Genomic DNA, 17,803 nt, shown 5'->3' on the forward strand with positions numbered 1-17,803 from the left:
CCAAGGATCACCATGTTTACTTTGGATCTTGTCTTTAACTCTCAGATCCCTTTGATTAACTTAGCTAATGCTTTTCTTTCTACCTAAGTGTGCACGAAAAGGAAACAAAAGGAATACTACAACACAAAAATCTCTGTTTGAATTTCTAAAAGCTGAAGTTCACAGCCTCTGTACTATTACCATTTACTGCCAGTTTCTCTCTGACCCAGTCAGACATCTGAGGCCTCTAATTGGATCAAAGCCGTTAACTGTTGCATGCAATCTGATCCTAGACCTAGTTCAGTTTATATCACAACTTCCAAACCCAATTCATATCAAAAATTCATTCAAACAGATAGCTCAGAACACAAACTCATAGAGCTTCAGAATCGGAGAGAGAAGACACCCATGATCCCCAGTTGTGAGAGAGAGCGATGGACAAAAAGAATCTGGTGGGTACCTTGTTTGGTCACTCAGTGCCCCTGGTGGGGGCCAGAAGCTCTACTTCAGATCCCATTTCTGACACCATCTGTTAAAAAGAAAACCTTAGGGCTGGGCGCGGTGGCTCACGCCTGTAATCCCAGCACTTTGGGAGGTGGATCACCTGAGGTCAGGAGTTTGAGACCAGCCTGCCCAACATGGCGAAACCCTGTCTCTACTAAAAAAAAACACACAAAAAAAGTAGCCGGGCGTGGCAGCAAGCGCCTGTAATCCCGCTACTCAGGAGGCTGAGGCAGGAGAATTGCTTGAATTCAGGAGGCAGAGGTTGCAGTGAGCTGAGATTGCGCCACTGCACTCCAGCTTGGGTGACAAGAGCGAAACTCCATCTCAAAGAAAAAGAAAAAGAAAACCTTAGGCAAATTAAATTTACCAGAGTTTATTGAGCAAAGAATGATTTGCAAATCGGGCAGCCCCCAAAGCAAAATAGTTTCAGAGAGACTCCTGCACAGCTGTGCAGTCAAAAAAGACTTACAGGCAGAAAAAGGAAAGTGATGAACAGAAACAGTTGGATTGGTTACAGCTTTGCATTTGCCTTATTTGGACACATTTTGAATAGTTGGCCACCTTTGATTGGCTTAAATTCAGTGATTGGCACAAGAATAAGTTACAGTCTGCTTATGTGTCCAATAAGGTTATAGTTCACTATGTATGGCAAAATCTTTACGCTGAATTTAAGCTATGTAAGGAGGCAGCTTTATGATAAACCTAACTTAGCAGACCTATTAAGAAATACATATTTTGTCTTTGTCCCCTGGCATACAACTTCTAAAACCCTTGTAACTTCCTGAATGACAGAGGTGATAGGAGCTCTTTTGTCACCCATAACAAGGCCCTGAATTTCAATTACATCTGAGTTTATGTTAATAAGACAACTGGTAGCTGAAAGCCCCTAGATAGCTTCAGGATGGGTCTGGTTGCCAAAGAAACCCACCATGTGCTTATGATGGCATCGGCGGGCCATCTGGAGTGGCTGCTGCCATCACACCGGCTGCAGCAGGGAGGTGCAGCTGGGGCTGCAAGCTCCATACAGCCAGCGGGAGCCAGGGACAAGCGGGAGTCCCATCCCTTCTGAGTTGGGGCAGGAGCTCCCCAGGTGCCGCTGCAACTGCCCAAGCCATGGCTATAGACCTGGGCATCCTCGTCCTCTTGGGGCCCGGGATCAGGCAGGAGCACCATCCTCCCAGACACAGCTGCAGCCACTCAAATAGCAAGCCCAGGAGCTCTGTGGCAGGAAAGAGCCCACCTGGTTCTAGCAACTGCACCTCTCGAAAGTAAGGGGGTGTGTGTGCATGCTCAGTTTCCTGATTTATGATCTCGACATGCTAGAAGTCTAACTCAGCACATGTCCAAGACAGTGTAGCATCCAGACCACACTGAATCTATTAATAAGTGAGCCAGTAAGATTCACTTTTTCCATGGCCACAGAAAACACCCCTAAACCCAACCAGCTGTCTCAAAAGCAAGGATGTAGAAAGTAGGACAGCACAACTTGGTACAAATCTGCCATCAGAACCAGAGAAGTTAGACTTCCTGTGTCTAGAGCATCATCTTTACACATGTGGTACCACAATTTGTCTCATACACACACTCTCAACACACACCCTGTACTCCGTCATGCCCACCTCCTGCCTGGAATGCAGCTTCATTTCTACTTTAACACTAACTGCATTCTGGGTTTAACCATGAGTAAACATTCCCCCTGAGCAAATGCCTAAGCAAACATCACTTCTCTCCCTGCTCCCAGAAGTTAAATATCACTACTTATAAAGGCTTCCCCCACCCCTACTGTCTCTTATGCTTTCCCTCACCACTTAATGATCTTCCCCACGCTGCTACTCGTGAATCCTTCTTTCTCCCACCTTCATTCTGTTCACATATTTCCTGCACCCCTTCACCCCCACCCCACCAGGCCCTGCTGCAGGTGGGGTGTAGCATCACCTAAGAAGCAGGGCCTGGAGCCATTAAGGGATAGGTGGCCAGCAACCCGTGAAAAGCAAAACAGAAAAGGCATTGCTTGTTTCTGCTGTTATACTGCCTGCCTCCCCTTGCAGAGTCTCAGGGAGGAGGCAAAGAAAGTCACCCCTTGGATCCATGCTCATCCCTCAGGAGGAGGGAGAAAAGGCATCTCTGACTTCCTTTTAGATTGTCCCATGTGAGCCCTTTGGGGTGAAGTCCATCCCGGGCACTAGATCAAAGGAACTGAGTGAGTTTCCTTAAATCCTTTCTGGAATCAGATGAAGAATAAATAAACAAAGAAATAAAGTGACCACAATTTTGTTCTTTTAAAAAATATCCAAATATAGTATTTTAAACACACTGTAGTTTATAGAAGGCTTTTATTTTACAAGCCAATAATTTTTTTTTAGTGTCAGACATTGGTACATGACCAATGTTGTAGCAAGATTTGAGGGAGGTACATCTCACACATGAGCACGAAAAACCAATCATCATGCTTATGACCTACAAAATGACCTAATTTTTTTTTAATGGAGGGATAGATAAAGGGCCCACGAACTTTCTTTTTTTTTTTTTTTTCCCGATAAGGTCTTGTTCTGTTGCCCAGGCTGGAGTGCAGTGGCACAATCACAGCTGACTGCAGCCTTGACCTCCTGGGCTCAAGTGATCCTCCTTTCTCAGTCTCCTGAGTAACTGAGACTACTGGCATGTACCACTATGCCTGACTAATTTTTAAATTTTTTGTAGAGATGGGGTTTCACCATCTTGCCCAGGCTGGTCTTGAACTCCTGGGCTCATGTGATCCTCCTTCTTCAGCCTCCCAAAGTATTGGGGCTACAAGTATGAGCCACCATGCCTGGCTACTTTCTATTTTGGACTAACTTTCTAATTTTCTGTTAAGGACAATTGGTAAAATACAATTGTTATCCATTATCACCATCAATTCATAAATACTCTAATACCAAAAATTAGGAAAGATATAAGCTCAGAATAAAGAAGTCTTGTAAATGAAATTTTTCTCATCTTACTAGGGAATAGTAAATCTTCCATCTTAGACTGGCATTTGTGAGCCAGAAGTTTAAAGAGGAGACCTTTAGTGGCATATAACTAAAAATATTTATGTAAGGATTTCAGACATAGCTGGATTGAGGTGCCTAAGTTAGGTGGTATGGAATCTCTCTCCATTTCTTGATTTCATTGTCTTCAGTAGTGACTTCATTCTCTTATAGTCTCTCCCCTTGAGGCAAGGTGAATAACAGCTCCTTCAAGCTTATCTTCTATCAGCTATCAAAAGACAAAATTACAACAAATTTAGATCAAAGATCGAATTGGCTTTTATTGGCAATTCTAGAATTGGGTAACAACCCATTCTATAAGATAGAATGAGTGTTCAGATGAGTTGAGCTGAGAAATTTGACTTTATAAGCAGAAAATGGCTGAAGAATGCAGAAACAGAACAAAAACTGATTGGTTGTTACAAAGTTACTTTCCTTACAAAGGTTAAAGCAGAGGGGGCTGCCTCATCATGCTTCCCCAAACAGGCCTGTTTGGGGATTTGGCTATTATCTCTTTCTTGCCTGATTTCTTGGAAGATTAGATGAATAGCTTAGTTTTGGCTTGGTGGAAACTTCGGTATGAGTAACTCCATTTTGGTTTTCTCTGTTAAGCCTAGTGCAAGAAGAGCTCAGTTCCACCCAATGGCCTCCTATAAATTTCATTTAACACAGTTTAGCAACAAACTATTGATTCTTGCGTGTGAATTTCAATAGCACAAACTAGATTATGTGCCTATCTCTAAAACTATCACAGTGACTCTGATTGGTCAGTCTGGGGTCATATGATCACTTCTTGGCGGTGGAATGCAAATATGGGGGACTGAGAGTATAGATGAGTTGTTTCCCATTAAAACAAACAAACAAAATCACCAGGAGGTCAAGGCAGGCAGATCACTTGAGGCCAGGAATTCAAGACCAGCTTGGCCAACATAGCGAAACCCCATCTCCACTAAAAATGCAAAAAGTAGCCGGGCATGGTGGCACATGCCTGTAATCCCAGCTACTTGGGAGGCTGAGACAGGAGAATCGCTTGACCCTGGGAGGTGGAGGTTGTAGTGAGTGGAGATTGCGCCACTGCACTCCAGCCTGGGTAACAGAGCGAGACTCCATTTCGAAAAGAAAAGAAAAAAAAGAGGAATGATGGTTGTGGACAAAACAACAAAAGAGCATTACAATTTTGTGAATTCAAGCACCATTTTGATTTTACTGTGACTTTTTTTCTGTTTTATTTATATTTCATTGACATAATAATTGTGTATATTTATGGAGTACAATATATGTATACATTGTATAATTAGCAAATCAGAGTAATTAGCAAATCCATCATCTCAAATATTTATTACTTCTTTGTATTGAAAACATTCAGAATTCTCTTTTTTAGTTAATTTGTTTTTATTTATTCTTATCATCTTTTTTTTTTTAGAAGAAGTTTTGCTCTTGTTGCCCAGGCTGGAGTGCAATGGCATGATCTCGGCTCACTGCAACCTCCACCTCCCGGGTTCAAGCAATTCTCCTGCCTCAGCCTCCAGAGTAGCTGGGATTACAGGCATGCACTACCACACCCAGCTAATTTTTTTGTATTTAGTAGAGACGGGTTTTCACCATGTTGGTTAGGCTGGTCTAGATCTCCTTATTTCAGGTGATCCACCCACCTCGGCCTTCCAAAGTGCTGGGATTACAGGCATGCACCACTGTGCCTGGCCCTTATTTTATTTTATTTTATTTTTTTGGAGATGAAATCTTACTCTGTTGCCCAGGCTGGCATGCCATGGCACGATCTCGGCTCACTGCAGCCTCCGCCTCCCAGGTTCAAGTGATTCTCCTGCCTCAGCCTCCTGAGTAGCTGGGATTACAGGTGTGCACCACCACGCCCAGCTATTTTTTGTATTTTTAGTAGAGACGGGGTTTCGCCATGTTGGTCAAACTGGTCTCAAACTCCTGACCTCAGGTGATCCCCCCACTTCAGCAAAGAAAGTCACCCCTTGGATCCACGTTCACCCGCAGGAGGAGGAAGAAAAGGCATCTCTGACTTCTTTTTAGATTGTCCCATGTGAGCCCTTTGGGATGAAGTCCATCCTGGGCACCAGATCAAAGGAATTGAGTGAGTTTCCTTAAATCCTTTCTGTAATCAGATGAAGAATAAATAAACGAAGAAATAAAGTGACTACAATTTTGTTCTTTTTAAAAATATCCAAATATATTATTTTAAACACATTGTACTTTATAGAAGGCTTTTATTTTACAAGCCAATAATTTTTTTTAATGTCAGACATTGGTACATTACCAATGTTGTAGCAAGGTTTGAAGGAGGTACATATCATGCATCAGCCTCTCAAGTAGCTGGGATTACAGGCATGTGCCACCATTTCCGGCTATTTTTTCTATTTTTAGTAGAGACAGTATTTCAGCATGTTGGCCAGTCTGGTCTTGAACTCTTGGCCTCAGGTGATCCACCCGCCTCAGCCTCCCAGAGTGCTGGGATTACAGGTGTGAGACACCATGCCCAGCCATGGTTTTTACTTCTGAGTGTGAAAGAATTCTCTGTTTTCCAGCAAACCAATTCAAGCTTCTGCAAGTAAATAGGAAGAGGAGTCCCTAGGCATCAGTATATCAAATATATTAAGAACAGTTCTGAAGATGAACATGATACAGTCTTTTCTTTAGAATATAGAAGCTTTCTTACAGAGTCTGTTCTCTTCTAGGAAGAACAAAACAAGACCTGGTCTTACTCTTGCCAACCAGGGTCTATCCCTAAATGAAACCAAATGGCCTCTGTTGTCTTCTAGGAGTTGGCCTTGTCCTAGCTCAAGTCCACCAGATAGACGCCCTCTGTGAAAACCATCCTGACTTGGCCGGGTATGGTGGCTCACGCCTGTAATCCCAGCACTTTGGGAGGCTGAGGTGGGCAGATCACCTGAGGTGAGGTCAGAAGTTCGAGAACAGCCTGGCCAACGAGGTGAAACCCCCGTCTCTACTAAAAATACAAAAATTAGCTGGGCATGGTGGCGGGCGCCTGTAATCCCAGATACTCAGAAGGCTGAGGCAGGAGAATCACTTGAACCCAGGAGGCGGAGGTTGCAGTGAGCCGAGATCACGCCATCGCACTCCAGCCTGGGCAACAAGAGCGAAACTCCGTCTCAAAAAAAAAAAAAAGAAGAAGAAAAAGAGAAAACTATCCTGACTCCTCCTTTCCCTGTGAGATCTGGTCACCAATCTTCCTCTGTCCACCTCCTTTCAACTTGAATTCTCACTGTTCTTAACCTTGGCCATGAGACTCCCAGGTGCATTGTGTCAACATTTTAATGAATAGTTGTTAGTATTTCTATGTGATGTCTGACATTTTAAGATGCAAACCTATGTCTTCTATGTTCTATCATTAGGTTGTTGGATCGCATCTCCTTTAATAATAGAAATAAACATATATTAACAGTGTTTTATCTGCACATCCCTTCCTCCCCACTGCCTTGGAATTTGGGCCCCTGGCTATTCCAGTATGAACGGCTAGCTGAGCAAGGCCAGCTTTGATTAGTTTCAGCAGCTTGCTACTCTCATCTCCTTGCCATTGCAAACAACAGCTTATGGCTGTGACATGGTGCATTGTGGGGGGAAGCCAGAGAGAGTTGCCTTTGATATACGGGCCAAGCCATGCCAAACTGTTAGTTCATGGTGCAGCCCCTTATAACTGTGATAGAACTTCACTTACAGTATATCCTGACAGGTTGGATTTCAGTTCAGACAAGAGATCAAAGGATGACACACCCAAATAGTTTTAATCAATTAGATGAATCAAAATGTGAATTGAGCTATTCTGTGTTTTGGTTTATTGAGGATTATTCAGGGGGGAAAAACAATATACTTTTTAGTTTTAATATGACATATACAGATATAATCCTTATTGTTAACAAGGCAGTTCCACACACATTTATCTCTTTTGGTTCTTTTCATTTCAGTCCCTTCAGTTGGGGATATTTTAATCATGTCTCAATACATCACCTTATCACAAACATCAGTCTCTTTACCATGACCCACCAAGCCAGGAATGACCTACATACTGTTTGTTAGATGGTTATTATTCAGCCGGGCGCGATGGCTCATGCTTGTAGTCCCAGCACTTTGGGAGGCCAAGGAAGGTGGATCACCTGAGGTCAGGAGTTCAAGACCAGCCTGGCCAACATGATGAAACCCCATCTCTACTAAAAATAGAAAAATTAGCCCAGTGTTGTGGCGCATGCCTGTAGTCCCAGTTACCTGGGAGGCTGAGGCAGGAGAATCACTTGAACCCGGGAGGCAGAGGTTGCAGTGAACTAAGATTGCACGAACTACTGCACCCCGGCCTGGGCGACAGAGTGAGACTCCATCTCAAAAAAAAAGAAAAAAAATATAGTTATTATTATTATTAAGAGACAGGGTCTTGCTATGTTGCCCAGGCTGGAGTGCAGTGGCTATTCACAGGCACAACCATAATGTGCTACAATCTCGAACTCCTGGGCTCAAGTAAGCCTTTCACCTCACCCTCCAGAGTAGCTGAGATTACAGATGCGTGGCACTGCACCTGGCCCTGTTTGTTTTCTAATTTCGTCTCATAAAACTGCCTCCCTTGTTCACATGGCTTCTTTTGTGTTTCTGAAACTTACTAGATGGCTTTCTACTTCAAGACTTTGCACCTGCAGTTTCTCCTGCCTGACGAGCCCTTTACATGGCTGATTCTTTCTCTCTTTTTTTGAGACAGAGTTTCACTCTGTCACCCAGGGTGGAGTGCAGTGGTGCCATCACGGCTCACTGCAGATCGTGGGACTACAGGCTTGAGCCACCATGTCCGGCTTGATTCTTTCTCATTATTCAAGTTTCAGATAAATGTTACATCCCCAGAGGGATGTAACAAGGGGATTTCCCCAACTATCTCTATATTCAGAAAAGGTTCTTATCCCTCACTTTGGCCTTTATCAGCCTAGATTCCTTATCTAAACCACATGACATAGAAGCTGTGTGGAGCGAATTGTTTTCTTAGTTCTTTCAAGGACTGAGTATAACTTGTGCCATTCTGGTTGCTGTTGGGGTCAGGTGAACTTCCTCTTTGCCCTCTGAAGTTTTGCTGAAAAATCAAGTCACAAAAGGCAGATTAATTGGAGAAAAGGCACACACATCTGTTTGACAATAGTTTCATGTGACACAAAAGACCAACCCCCCAATGGGGTGCAGAAGCTTATGGACCATCTTGAGGTTAGAGAAAAAATGGTGGCTTGGATGCTGGCAAAACAGGTTATGGGAGGGCGAAGAAGAGGAATTCTACTGAGGGCAATAAATGATTACTAGGGACAATTCAATGAACTCGAGGAACTTAGAATGGTCTAGGACAAAGTCTATTGGGACCACAGACCAGATAATGGTTTGTGATAAAAGTCTGTCCAGGTTTATTGACAGACTTTGGTCTTCCCTCTTGCAATATGGGTTCAGTTAATCAAAACTCAGGAAAGGGACCAGAGATAATTGTTTTATTCTTTGGTAGGTCAGGACTTTGGACAGATAAGGAAACTTCAGAGAATACTATGCTTTGGGAGAGACAGTGAAGAGGGGCAGGTGCGGGGAGGTTGAGAGAGATTTTGAGGGTGCTTTTTCAGCTCAACATGTACAGAGCACCATATTTTACGGTATTAGTTTCTAAGCCCAAACATTGCATAGGAGAGAAGTTAACTCATTACATACAACAAATGCCTAGGGCACTAGGCTTTAATTCTCTATGATCCAATCTATCACATCAGTTGGTTTGTTTCCTTCATAACACTCAACTACACCCCATGATTATCTGGATTATCATGTTTATTTCTTTATTGTCTGTTACCCTACTCTAGAATGTGAGTTCCATGAAGGCAAGGATCTTGTCTGTGTTGGTCAGGCTGAATGCCAAACACCTAGCACAATGCCTGTTGCATCACAAATGTACAGTAAGAATTCATTGATGAATGAAAAGTATAAAACCACCTTTGCAAAATCATAACTCAGGAACTTATGAAGTGAAAGAAATCAGACCTAACTGACCCCATCTTGCTTCTAATTAAGTTGTCCTTGCTCATTCCTGGGCATAGGCCGAACTAACTTTGGGAAAGAATTCAGTTCATGACTCTGAAACAAAATTGAGAATAGCCCTTTCCCAAAAAGACCCCCTTCTTGCCTGGGGGCCAGTCTGCCTTTGCAGGACTAACAAATTAGCTACAAGATTAGAAATTACTGTTTAAGGCCAGGAGCGGTGGCTCACACCTGCAATCCCAGCAGTTTGGGAGACTGAGGTGGGTGGATCACTTGAGGTCATGAGTTTGAAACCAGCCTGGCCAAAAATGTGAAACCTCATCTTTACTAAAAATACAAAAATTAGCCGGGCGTGGTGGTGCGTGCTTGTAATTTCAGCTACTAGGGAGGCTGAGGCAGGAGAATTGCTTGAACTTGGGAGGTGGAGATTGCAGTGAGCCGAGATTGCACCACTGCACTCCAGCCTGAGCCGTAGACTGAGACTCCATCTCAAAAAAAAAAAAAAGAAAGAAATTACAGTTTAGGGGTCATGCAGCCTCTGACTCCGAGAACCTGAACCTCCCCAAATTGTTCCTGGGATAACATCACTATTGCAAAACCTAAGATCGGCGTTTGAGCTATTTTGCAGACCCTGCACTTGATGGATCCGCTGACACCACCCCGGCCAGTAATCTGGCTCAACCAGTTCTGCATTGCACCCAGGAGCAGAAAACAGCAGGAAAACCTCCTTTTGACCCCCTATGTTTCCATCTCCAACCTGACCAATCAGCACTCCCCACTTCCCAAGACCCTACCAGCCGAATTATCTTTAAAAACTCGGATCCCCACAGGGTCAGGAGATAGAGACAATCCTGGCTAACAAGGTGAAACCCCGTCTCTACTAAAAAAATACAAAAAAAAATTAGCCAGGCGTGGTGGCAGGTGCCTGTAGTCCCAGCTACTCGGGAGGTTGAGGCAGGAGAACGGTGCGAACCCGGGAGGCGGAGCTTGCAGTAAGCTGAGATTGCGCCACTGCACTCCAGCCTGGGTGACAGAGTGAGACTCCGTTTCCAAAAACAAAAAACAAAAAACAAAAAACTCTGATCCCCAGGCCGGGCACCGTGGCTCATGCCTGTAATCCCAGTACTTTGGGAGGCCAAGGAGGGTGGATCACCTGAGGTCAAGAGTTCAAGACCAGCCTGACCAACGTGGCGAAAAAAAAAAAAAAGTAAAATGAAATGCTTGATTTTTCCTCTGAATTTCATATGGCATACTTGACTCCAAACAACATTAGAAAGCTACATCCACAGAAAAGAAAATTGTAGGCAACTGAATAATAAGTTGTTATTATTATTTTGGCTAATAACGTTATCCAAAAATAAAGACAATATATTTGCAATGTTAATTACTTTCTTGAGGAAAGAAAAGTCACTTGTTTTAAAATATTTATTTATTTATTTATTTGAGATGGAGTCTTGCTCTGTCACCAGGCTGGAGTACAGTGGCGCGATCTCAGCTCACTGCCACCTCTACCTCCCGGGTTCAAGCGATTCTCCTGCCTCAGCCTCCCGAGTAGCTGGGACTACAGGCACACGCACCATGTCCAGCTAATTTTTTATTTTTAGTAGAGACGGGGTTTCACCGTGTTGGCCAGGATGGTCTCGTTCTCTTGACCTGGTGATCCGCTGAAAAGTCACTGTTTTACAGGCAAATGAAGCATTTGCTAAGAATTTTAATGAATTTCAGAACATTGATATTTTACTATAAAATGTTCTTTTTACAGTGTTAACATGCTTCAAAAAGCAAAGGAAAAAAACAGTATGGTGGTTTCTCAAAAAATTAAACATAGAATTATCATATGACCTTTTTGGGTATATACCCAAAAGATTTGAAAGTAGGGACTCATATTTGTACACCCATGTTCATTGCAGCATTATTCACCATAGCCAAAAGGTACAAACATCCCAAATGTCCATGGAAAGATAGGATAAACCAAAGATGTTATATACATACAATTGAGTATTATTCAGCCTTCAAAAGGAAGAATGTTTTAATGCATGCTACAACATGGGTGAACCTTGAAGAATTATGCTAGGTGAAATAAGCCATTCACAAAAGGACAATATTGTATGATCCCACTTATATGACGTATCCAGAGTAATCATAGAGACAGAAAGTAGAATGATGGTTACTAGGGGCCGGAGAATGAGGAGTTAGTGTTTAACGCGTACAGTTTCAGTCTGGGAGGATGCAAAAGCTCTGGAACAGGATGGTGGTGGTGGTTGCAGAACAATGTGAATGTACTTAATGCCACTGAACTATACACTTAAAAAGGATTAAAATGTAAATTTCATGTGATGTATATTTAACTACAAGTTTTTAAAAAGCAAAGGAAAGGAGAAACTATATGCAGTATGGGATGAGATTTGTGAAATATTTATTTTTGTTGTGCATGCACAGTGATAGACTCGCCGCCGTCTTCAGAATCCCCTAGGGAGATCCCAGAAACGTGAGGCGCAGCAATTCCAGCAACATAGCCAAGCTGTGTAACTTCGTGATCTTTAACAAACAACGGGAGTACTGCCGGGATTCAGAAACTGAGTGGGAGGAGTTCTCTCAGCCCTGCCCAGTTCTTGCTTTCTGTCATTTCTTGCTCTCAAATTCTCAAAGAAGTCCTGAAAGACTTTCCCCAGAAAAAACTGGGACAGATAGAGGCGAACCCCAGCGAGTATTTTGTGGCATAATAAGGGAAACTGTCTAGGGGTAGCAAAGAGGACAGCATCACACGCAGACGGGAATCGAGATGGACTTCCCTGAATGGAATTTTGACTTTTTTCTAGGTTGGAGGGTGGTGTCGGGGGTGGGGGAACAGCAAGAGGGGAGGAACAGCAAGCTAGGGCTGCTCGTAGGACTGCGTGAGGCCGAGGCTGGAGGAGCCGTGTCGGCGCGCTGCGGCGGGAGCGGGCCCCGTGCCTCAGTTTCCCGGTGGCGTTCTGGGAGCGTTGTCCGTCTGACCTCGCGAGGCGAGCAGGGCCGGGCCGGCCGCCAGGGGGCGCGAGCGCGGGGGTGGGCGCCGCGGAGGTGGGCGCTCGTGCAGCGGGGCTTGGCGCCCCCGGTGCCGCGCGGACAGCGCAGGCAGAGGCGGAAGCCTGGGCGGGAGGCGGGGCGGCGCGCTGACTCACACGGGATCGACCCGCCCGCCGCTTCCAGGGGCGGAGGTGACAGCGGGCCAGGGACGGGCGCTACAACTGCCTGCCGCGCCGAGGGACCGTCGGGCGGTCGAAAGCAGGTCAGAGGCTGGGCCAGGCTGGGGCCGGGCGGGGAGCGGGGGTCGCGGTCCGGGGCCGCGGGCGGAGGGGACCCGCACCCCGAGAGACGTGCCGCGCCGCGCCGTTAGGCCTGCATCGGCCCGTTCCTCGCGGCGGCGCTGCGCTCGGTGGGCCGGGAGCCCGCGAGGGACAGTGGGGCGCCGCGGGCCCCCTCGCACTCCTGGAGTCCCCGGGAGTTGGAGGGGCGGTCAGAGCGATGCGAACGTGGGCTTTTCAAGCGGTGTCAAGCCCAGGGCTCTTTCACTGCACCGCCCTGCCACTCCGGCAATGAGGCGGGATTTTGAGAGCTGGAAAATAATTCGGCATTAGTCCACCCCTCTTATTTTACAGATGCTCAGAGCCTTACGGCATAGGAGGCAGTGATTCTGTGTCAGGGAGACAGGGACGGATGGCTTCCGAAGCAAGGGTTAGACCTGTTCCTCTGGAGATGCAGCTTTGGTGATGGTGGAGTTTTGCAGAAACCCGCGGACACCCGTGTTCCTGCTGCAGGCACAGATGTCCACCGGGCATCATATCTCAAAGGGTAGTGATGCTGTCCCTTGAATAAAGGAATATTGAGGTTATCAAACAGTCCCTTGAATAAAGGAATATTGAGGTTATCAAACAGGCCGGGGCCTGTTGCAGATGAGAAGTATAGACTTAAATTTTAAGTGCAAAAACAACTTTAAATGCAATGTCATTATTACTGCCTGTCTCATTTGTACTGTAATGAAGGGTAAATATTTTTGGCACTCACTTATTCTGGAATATTGGTAGAATCTCCATCAGACCTTTAGGTCTGTTTTATAGTAATTCTTTTACACTAATATGAAGATCTTGTATTAAAACACTTTCATAACCAGTGATGCTGTAGTATGTGGCAGGCGAGTGGTAACGCTAATATTTAGGGTTTGAGCAGAGTCTAGCTCTGCTTGTTTGCATAGCTGAGTTAAAGGTATGAGCAGGACTGATTAATCTGTAGTGGTTTTTGCTAGACTGAAGTACCTGACAGCATTCGGGGATCATTTCTCAGTTGGTGTTGCCTTTATTACTTTCACAGCATGCATACAGTCACGGTGATCAGCAAGTTAGTTTATCCTTTACCCATTTTTCTCTAAAATATTGAATTAAAGGATCTCTAAGGTCCTCTCTGTCTCCAGAGTTCTCCGATTTTACATGTTAACTTGAAACACGTCACTCATTGTGACAAAAATGTTTTAAGAAGAGAAATTTTTTAGAATTCTGTATAATGGGGCATAGCGAATCTTCAAATTCATTATTCTCAGCTCTCTCAGTCACTTTATCGGGGTTGGGCTAAAATAAGTGAAAAGTGACTTTTCAAATTGCAGATACTTACGTATTAAAGTCACTTAAATTCAGAGACTGCAATAGAGTGATTTGTGGAGGGTGGAGAGTAGCTCAAGTCTGGCTTGGGAATGGGGTTCGTGCGGTGCCACTGATAACTTTTACAATAGGCCAAGAACATTCTGACTCAGAGAATGTGGTAAGTTGACTTTTATACAGTGTTTGTATTGTGTATTTTTTGGTTAAGATAATAATCTTCATAAACGATCTGTTTAAATATGTACCAGTTATTTATTTGTCTTACAGCCCCAAGGCAAAGCGTTTCCCTTCTCTACGTTCCATCAATCTCTGCCTCTTTTCTGGCTCCTGACTTCAGGTGATCCGCCCGCCTCAGCCTCCCAAAGTGCTGGGATTACAGGCGTGAGCCACCAGTCCCAGCTTTTGGCTTATTTTCTAGGTTTAGTATTCTGTTGTTTCTAGAGTCAGCTAATGGATTACCTACAACATAGTGTTATTACGAGATTATCTCCTGTGAAATTCTGGAATGTGCTTGATCATCTGCCAAAGCATCCTTAGAATTCATTGAGAATACTTCTGGAAAGTTTTGCAACACCAATTCAATTAATATGAAATCGTTTCTTTTCTTTTTTTTTTTTTTTTTGAGACGGAGTCTCGCGCTGTCACCCAGGCTGGAGTGCTGTGGCCGGATCTCAGCTCACTGCAAGCTCCGCCTCCCGGGTTCACGCCATTCTCCTGCCTCAGCCTCCCGAGTAGCTGGGACTACAGGCGCCGCCACCTCGCCCGGCTAGTTTTTTGTAGTTTTTAGTAGAGACGGGGTTTCACCGTGTTAGTCAGGATGGTCTCGATCTCCTGACCTCGCGATCCGCCCGTCTCGGCCTCCCAAAGTGCTAGGATTACAGGCTTGAGCCACCGCGCCCGGCCGAAATCGTTTCTTATTATACCCACTCTGGGAAACGTCTGAATAAGCTTGAAAGATTGGTTAACTTAGTCTTGTTGGTCAGGAGTTAATTATGAGATATTAGTTTCTTGCCTGGAAAGGCAGAAAGTTCTTAAGTAGCAGCAGTAAAACGAGCTCTTTAATGAAAGAGCCGTTAAACAAACCAAGGTGTTAGCTTTTAGTTGTGTACTTTATCCTCCCTGCTATGAAAGGCAGCTGTGGGAGGTGAAATAGAGTAGCTAAAATGTATTATTTCATTTTTAGATTTCTAGATCTTCTGACTGAAGGGCGTGACCACCAAGAACTGAACCAGCACTTGAGGGCAGGCACATAGGGCATTGTGCGAGGAGTCGGAAGGCATGGCTTTTGGTCCTTACTTGTTTATTCACTGAACACATTCTCACTGAGCACCTGTGTGTGCTGAGACGGTGGGCACCTGTGTGTGCCGGGGTTGTATATGCTGTGGGTGCTGGGAGGGGGAACCAGTTTGAACAAAACAGACTAAGCCCTCGTGGAACAGACACATTCTAATCGGGTGGAGACAGACAAATATGTGATGAATAGGTCAAAGGATCATAATGCTATGGAGAAATTTAGAGTCAGGAAAGGGTAAGAGTGTGTGTTTGTGTGTGTGTGTATGTGTGGTAGGGGATTTACTTTTTATATAGAGGGGTCAGATAAAGCCTCTACTGAGAAAACTTTTTTTTTTGGAGACAGAGTCTTGCTCTGTCACCCAGGCTGGAGTGCAGTGGTGTGATCACAGCTCACTGTAGCCTCAACCTCCTGGGCTCAAGCGATCCTCCCATCTCAGCCTCCTGAGTAGCTGGGACTACAGGCTTGTATCACCACACCGGGCCAATGTTTGCATTTTTAGTAGACATGAGGTTTCACTATGTTGCCCAGGCTGGTCTGGAACTCCTGGCCTCGAGCGATCCACCCACCTTGGCCTCCCAAAGTGCTGGGATTACAGGCCTGAGCCACCACACCTGGCCTAATTCATGATTGGAGACTGGAAGGAAACGAAGTGAGCAGGAGGCAGTGGGATGAGCAGGTTCCAACTCCTGGTACAGGAGCATGCTTGGCATGTGAGGGGCAGCAAGGTCATGGTGGCCGGTCAGTATGGATGTGGGTTGGGGGGAGGTGGCAGCAGATGAGAGCGGGTGGGAGTGAGTAGGGCACATCAGTGTAGGTCATTGTAAGGATTTTGCCTTTACAATGAGTGAGGGGGAAGCCATTAGAGAGCTTTGAACAGTGAGGTAGATGATGACTTAGGTTTTAAAAGGATCACTCTGGCTGCTGGGTTGGGAATAGACAGGAGGAGGACAAGGGCTGAATCAGGGAGACATTTTCAAGCTAGAGCTGTGTGAGTCACACCATAATTCTTCCCTGAATCTTCGTTTCCTCATCTGTAAAATAACTGGGCCCCCTCTAGCTCAAGAATTTTAAGTTTTCAAGTAGTGCAGGGTATTATTTCTACAGGGAGGCAAGAGGATTGGGTAGGAAGAGGTTCTGAAAGTAAATCGCTTCAGATGACCTGAAAACTTGACACCAACCTGCCTGTAGCTGAATCATCCCAAATCAAGAGGTAATCAGGCCTTTTTCAGTCAGGTTGTCAGGTCATGAGAACAAAAACACTGTTTCGTAAATATTCTCTGCTGATCGCTTTTGTACTTTGCTGATCCCTGAATTTTCCCTTCCTGATTGAAAAAGGATGAAAAGCTGTTACTCATCAACAGAACTGGCACCCAGAGTAGCTTTTGTTGTTTGGAAAATTGGGAACTTTGGGGAAGGAAACAATTCTGTGTTTATCGTATGTAGGCCATTCGAGTTTTTCTTTTGTAACACGCAAGGAGTCTAAAAGATTGGTTTTGTTTTAGAATTGCCTTGTCCCATTCATCTCATGCCTCACAGGTATTCATTCTTAATGCATTGCACGTGTTTCCTTTTGTTTACGTAGGAGCTTGCAAGTGGGAATGTTTGTTTTATGTGTATGTATCTTGATTTATAATGCTTTAATTCATTTTCCTTTATGTAGTTTTTTTTTTTTTTTTTGAGACTTTTTGAGACAAGAGTCTTACTCTGTCACCCAGGCTGGAGTGCAGTGGTGAGATATCAGCTCACTGCAGCCTCCACCTCCTGGGTTCAAGCCATTCTCCTGCCTCAACCTCTTGAGTAGCTGAGATTACAGTCATGTGCCACCATGCCCAGCTAATTTTTTTGTATTTTAGTAGAGACCGGGTTTCACCACGTTGGCCAGGCTGGTCTCGAACTCCTGACCTCAGGTGATCCGCCTGCCTTGGCCTCCCAAAGTACTGGGATTACAGGTGTGAACCACTATGCCAGTCCTCTAAGTAGTGTTTTTAAGATCCATCCATATTGTTACGTGTCTAATTCTCTGCTTTGGAATGCTGTGTTATACCCCATGCTGTGTGCATCCATTGATGTTTCTCTATCTGGTCTCTGTGTAGTGAATGGATACTCAAGTTGTTCCTACTCCCTAACACCATAAATATTGCTGCAGTGAACATCTTCCTACATATCTACTTACAAAGTTATATAATATTTCTGTGGAATTGCTGGATTATAGGCTTGCAGGGACTGAATTTGATTAAATAGTGCCAGATGCCTCTCCACAGTGGCTGCCCCAGTCTCTGTGCCTCTGGAAGTATTAATATTTGAGGACTCCTATATCCTCATGTCCCACCAGCACTCACCTCTTTCCAGCTCGCCATATTTTT

General features: G+C 44.8%; 1 protein-coding gene and 1 non-coding gene across 2 annotated transcripts in view; one reads left to right on the top strand and one right to left on the bottom strand.

The window, feature by feature from the left end:
• Positions 1-2,846: 2,846 nt before the first annotated feature.
• Positions 2,847-2,952, bottom strand: LOC117069963. Its single transcript, XR_004431738.1, has one exon. It is a non-coding gene; the product is annotated as a small nucleolar RNA U13 (small nucleolar RNA).
• A 9,713-nt stretch (positions 2,953-12,665) lies between these two features.
• Positions 12,666-17,803, top strand: part of DNMBP (dynamin binding protein) — a 123,351-nt gene continuing 118,213 nt past the window's right edge. Inside the window, exon 1 of the mRNA XM_033186068.1 lies at positions 12,666-12,783. The gene's annotated coding sequence lies outside the window, so the exon portion shown is untranslated. The remainder of the gene's footprint in view (positions 12,784-17,803) is intronic.

This window comes from Trachypithecus francoisi, unplaced genomic scaffold, assembly GCF_009764315.1.
Source record: "Trachypithecus francoisi isolate TF-2019V2 unplaced genomic scaffold, Tfra_2.0 Contig01579, whole genome shotgun sequence".
Taxonomy (NCBI): domain Eukaryota; kingdom Metazoa; phylum Chordata; class Mammalia; order Primates; family Cercopithecidae; genus Trachypithecus; species Trachypithecus francoisi.